Below are 6,000 nucleotides of genomic sequence, written 5' to 3'. Positions count from 1 at the left end.
ATCAGTTTGTGTGTCTTTCCAAAATCATCCTGCTCATCATTTCTTATAGCATAATAGTATTCCATTACAATCATATGCCACAACTTGTTTAGCCATTCCTCAATTAATGGGCAGCCCATCAATTTTCCAACTATTTGATGCCATAAAATGAGCTGCTATAAATATTTTTATACATATGGGTCTTTTTCATTTTTCTTCAGTCTCTTTGGGGTTCAGATCTAGTAAAGGCATGCACATTTTATAGCCCTTTGGACATAGTTCCAAATTATTCTCCAGATATTTTGGACCAGTTCACAACTCCACCAACTAGTACAACAGTGCACCTATTTTTCTACATCCCTTCTAGCATGTGTCATTTTCCTTTTCTGTCATGTTAGACAATCTAATAGGTATTATTTGGTATTTCTCTAATTATTAAATGATTTAGAGCATTTTTATATTACTATTGATAACTTTGATTTCTTCTCCTAAAAACTGTCTGTTCAAATCCTTTCACCATTGATCAGTCGTGAAATACTCTTAACATCCCATTATTTCTCTACTTTCTGAAATTCACCAGGAAAGGCATCTCGGCATCCATACTCCATCTGAGAGTTACTGCCACAGTTCACCAACAGCGAAGTGTGTATCAGGCTGGGGTTGTAATCCATAAGTGGAAAAACTAATGAGATATTGCTGACATGCAAATAGTGTAACACCAGCAGAATAGTTTGTCTCCAAGAAGCACCACTGGGTTTCTTGAGTCATAGAGATCCATTCTTTTAGGTGAGTAAACCAATTATCAAATGAAGAATTTGACTTTAGTGACTTTTATGCCATCCGGTGGCCAATACTGTAATTTTCCCAATACTTATCCACTAAGAAAAACAAACCTCATTTCCATGTGCCACCACTCTAATAAATGTTAACTCTGAGAAGGGCATGAAGCATTTCAGCACCGTCCAGCATTGAAACACCTACATTGTACAGCAGTGCCAAAAGGACCATCTGCAGCATTAACCACGACAGCTAGGTTCTCATTAAAATGCTAGTCTTCCATACTACGTCACAAATCTGACACTTTGAGTTTCCTTGGCTTGGAGAAGATCAGTCTTGTGTACTTTTTCCAGCTCTTCTCCACAAACAGACTTTCATTTGTCTTCACTGGGAGCCAGAATTCCTCTAAGAAGATGAGAATCAGTGAAAAATCATACATTCATGGTTTAGATGTGAAATTCCCCCAGGACAGGGGCTGTAAGTATTTTATCCTCACTTCCCACAGTGTCCTATTAATAATGATGGGCTCTGAAAAAATATTTTTGATAATAATGCAGATGCATTGATTGGCTACTTCTAAAAAAGGGGAAAGGCAGTGGAGAAAACATATCAGACACCTCAGGTCAGAAAAAGAAGCCCTCTGAATCTGGCAAGAAAGAAAGTTGTAGTGAGCCCACAGAGTTACCAAATTATCTGTCTTTTCCCCATTCCTTTACTAAAGTTGCCCTCCCCCCCACCGGGGAGAAAGCAATTTGATTCTAAGAAATGAATTCTCATTGTTGAAGTCAATTATCTCCATTAAGGTCCAAATTTCTCATCCACTGCTTTGATCATGACACCCTCTCTTCCCAAACTTGTCCTTGTCTCTCCATGATTTTTTTATTCCAGATTCCAACTAATCACATCATAAGAGTCTCCAAAATTCTCTATCACTTATTTCATGCCTTTCACCCAGTTCTATTATTTTTTTCAAATGAATCTCCCTTCTGAATCTTCCTCTTCTAAATCACAGAATCAGAGTTGGAAATCTGAGATCAGAATCTAAAAATTGGAAATGACCTTGAAAGCTGTCATTCTACTGATATTTTGACACAAGCTCCCCCCTTCCCTCACACATTACACACATAAACAAACATACCAATATATGTATATATAATGTTCTATATGATATTATATAGAACTCTATGTATGTATACACACATATATCACACCTATGCGCATTCACATGAACTTTCTCCCACTCACAACTTAGCACAGCATCTGGCAAAAAGTAGGTGCTTAATAAATATTTATTGATGATGCATGTGTGTATAGATATTTGTACACATATACACATGTATATATGTATGCATATATTGCATGTTATATGTATGTATTTCAATTAGTATTTAGATAAGAACTACCTCCCACATGTCATAATACACACAAATGAACTGCTGCCACTCACATAATATATATGTATATGTATACATGTATATTCATGTATATATACCCCTGTTTTCATATAGGTTGTTGCAGTTGTGGTTGTTGTTATTTTTGTTGTTGTCGAGCCATTTTAATCCTATCCATCTCTCCATGGCCGCATTTGGAGTTTTCTTAGGAGAGATACTGGAGTGGTTTGCCATTTCCTTCTCCAGTTCATTTGACAGATGAGAAAACTGTGGCAAACAGCGTTGAATGACTTGTCCAGGATCACACAACTAGGAAGTGTCTGAGGTCAGATTTGAACTCAGGTTCTCTTGACTCCAGGCCTGTTGTCCCATCTACTGTGCCACCTAGATGCTCTTACATATAAGCATATACACATATATGTATATACTCATAAGCCTATGTGTGTATGCATGTATATATACACACATACTTGTATATGTATGTTTACATATGAAAGTGTGTATATGTAATATATGAGTAAGAAACAGTTCATGTGTATGTATGTGTACATATATGTGTGGGGGCAGTTCTTATTTAAATACAAGTTGGACTCTCTACATATCCACACATACAAATACACAAAGATATGTATCTGATAAATAGTGGTCTAACATTATCTTGAAGACCTTCAATGAGGGTAAACATACTCTCTCTTCAAGGAATCTTACTCCAATTTTGAACAACTCAAATGGGGAATCTAGGTGGTGGTGTATAGAGCTTTGGGCCTGGAATCAGGAAGACTCATCTTTCTGGGTTCAAATCTGGCCTCAGACAATTCCTAGCTATGTGACTCTGAGCAAATCACTTAAATCTGTTTGCCTCAGTTTCCTTAACTATAAAATGAGAAGGACATGACAAACCACTCCATTATTTTTGCTAAGAAAACCTCAAATGGGGTCATGAACAGTTAGACACAACTGAACAACAACTACAAATTGTTAGGAAGTCTTTCTTCCCTCAAGTGACATCCAAGTCTTATTAACTTCTATCCACTGGACCTAGTTTGGCCTTTTGGGTCCAAGCAGAAGATAACCTTCAAAATTCTTGAAGACATCATTCATGTCATGCCTGGAGATGTTGTCATCTATTCTTCTCCAGGTCAAATGTTTTCAGTTCTTCCAAAAGACAAAAATGGAATAGGGCTGTTTCTTTGTCTCTTTTAGGGATCCTTGAAAAGGGGCTGCTCCTCTGACAGGAACATATCCTTCTCAATCCCAAGAAGGACTTTCAGGAGCTGTGAGTTGCTGCTTTGCCAAGAGTGCTCTCTGATCTTGTATCCTGTTTGTTCTGTTAGGAGAGTGCATCACAGACTTCAGAGGAGATATTATGTACCAATAACTAGACCATTGTAGGTCCTTAAGGTGCGAGTGAGCTTGCAAATTGTTATTTCAGAAGTAATAATGTTGTAAGGTTGCATTGGGAGGCAGCTAGATGGCACAGTGGCTAGAGAGTTGGGCCTGGAGTCAGGAAGACCTGAGTTTGAACCCAGCCTCAGACACTTCTGAGCTTGTGACCTTAGAAAAATCACTTAATCTGTATGTTTCCTCAACTATAAATGGGGATGCTAATAATAGCATCTATCTCCCCAGGTGGTTATGAGAGTGGAATGAGATAATATTTATAGAGCACTTAGTACAGTGTTTGGAACGCAGGAGATCCTTAAAGGCTTATTTTCTTCTTCTTCCCCATATTGGGAAGTAAAGGAATAGCATATGCACATATATACTTACTCACATACAACAGACTGGAAAATCTCTCAGCCTCTCTCAGCCTCAGTTTCCTTACCTATAAATGATGGTGCTGAACTGCATGGCCTCCAGGCTCTCTTCATTGCTAAATATATGATGCTATTGTCCATCTCAAGTCCTTAGTTGGAGTCCTCAAGGTGCTTCTCCTTTGGAATGGTATAGCATCTTTCCTGGGCTCCTTGTAGAACCTTGAACTTACCTTTCTTCATTACATTCAGTCTGTTCTTGACTCCCAGTGGAAACACAACCATTTCTGTCTTAAGGACATTGCTAGGATGCTTATGAAAAGTCCAAGTCTTCTGGAGCTCACAAGGTCTTCCTCTGGACTAATGGGAGGGGAGGGGTGGAAGTCTGAGAACGAGGTGCTCCCTGTCTTCCTAAATTGTCTTGGGCTAGAAAAAATGTCTCACGCCAAATTTTTGTTGGCTATGCTGCTCCAGAATTCAATTTGAGGTGTTTTTAAAAAGCTGTTTGGAAGGGAATGTTGGGAGAACTTGACTGCTGCTTCTATTTCACCATATTGGCTTCTCTACTCTGCCATCTTGGCTCCATTCCCCCACACAGTCCCTTTAGAAATATGTTCTAGAATTTTCCTAGGAATACAAGTCAAGTTTATATACTTTTCAAACTCCACTCTCTTCCTTTTTTAAAAAATTGGACCAAATTTGCCCTTCTCCAGTCCTGTGGCATCTCTTTCACTCTCTAAGAACTTTCTAAAGTTAACAACAATGGCTCAGCAATCACATCTGTTACAACTTTTAATATTCTACTATGTTTGTCTAAGCTCATTGACTTGAATTAAGGTTATTTGATCATCTCCTCACCCATGTTGGGATACGATGCCTTTCTAACTACTTTTTTCCTACGCTCCTCAGCTCTTTAGGAGAAAAAAAGTAGCAAAATGAGAGCTAAATACGTCAACTTTTTTGCTCTTTCACCTCCTTCTTTTATCTTCATACTTTAGTTTCCTGGGGAATACTTGACATTTTCTCCACAAGTCACCTTTCTTCCTCCTCTTGTTCAAGAAAAGTGGGCTGGAACCAGACTTCACAGTCTTACTGGCCAACAGCTGCTTTTTGCCAAGCCATCCAAAACAAATGATTTCCCCAATAAAAGAGATGCAGTTCTGCACAGCCTTCTTCATTTTTGTTGATACTCAGTGCCCTGGCATATAGTAGGTACTTCTGAAATTTCAAACAAGAGGCATCCTGGGATGGTCTATTGTAACTTCCAAGTTAACAACTTCCTCTTCTTAAACTTTCACCATGAGTCAGGCATTTCCAAATCCTTTATTAATTCCAGAGGCCGTTAATTGAAAATGAACAAACGTCCATGTCATCAATTCCTTCTCCTTGCAGAGCAAGCCTGGGAGGCTCCAGAGACCCACTCAGAGCCCTGGAATGTTGCAAATGTGGATGCTGTTTCTTTGCCACCAGGGATTTGAGCTGAAGGATTTGCAGCCCTGAGCTAGGTGGGCGTCTTTGTTTAGGCTGGCAGCACCACAGCATTCAGATGAGGTGAACGTAGCCATGTGAGATGGCTGCCCCCCCCTCACATTTCTCTTTCTTTACCTTAGGAAGTGAGCTTTAGGAAAAGTGACCTGAGCTCTCTGGGGTCTTGGACAATGCTTGGTATTAAGCATCATCGATTAAGAACTAGACATTTATTCCATCCATGCCCCTCCTTCCATAGATAAAGAAACTGAGACCTGAAGAAATTAATTGCTCCAAGTCTCACACAGGTAGTAAGGCAGGCTTCAGGCCCACATTCCCCAAGCACCATTTGTTTATCATCAGTGATGCTTAAGTGACATTTGAATCTGTCAGAATTTGCCTTTCAGCTGAACTCATTTTCCTCTATTGAAGCCAATGAAAAATATACAGACTTACTGTAGCCTAGTTCTGTTCCACGCTAACAACTTATATTCATACAGCACCCTGTGGAATGCAAAGTTCTGTGATCTTATTTGATCCTCACAATAATCCTACAAGCAAGATGCTATGGGTATGATCATTTCCATTTGTCCTGGAGCCAACTCAAAGGCACTAGAGAGATCCAACCGTGA

Source organism: Dromiciops gliroides, chromosome 6 (genome assembly GCF_019393635.1).
Source record: "Dromiciops gliroides isolate mDroGli1 chromosome 6, mDroGli1.pri, whole genome shotgun sequence".
NCBI classification, from domain to species: domain Eukaryota; kingdom Metazoa; phylum Chordata; class Mammalia; order Microbiotheria; family Microbiotheriidae; genus Dromiciops; species Dromiciops gliroides.
Note: the sequence above shows the minus strand (reverse complement) of the source record.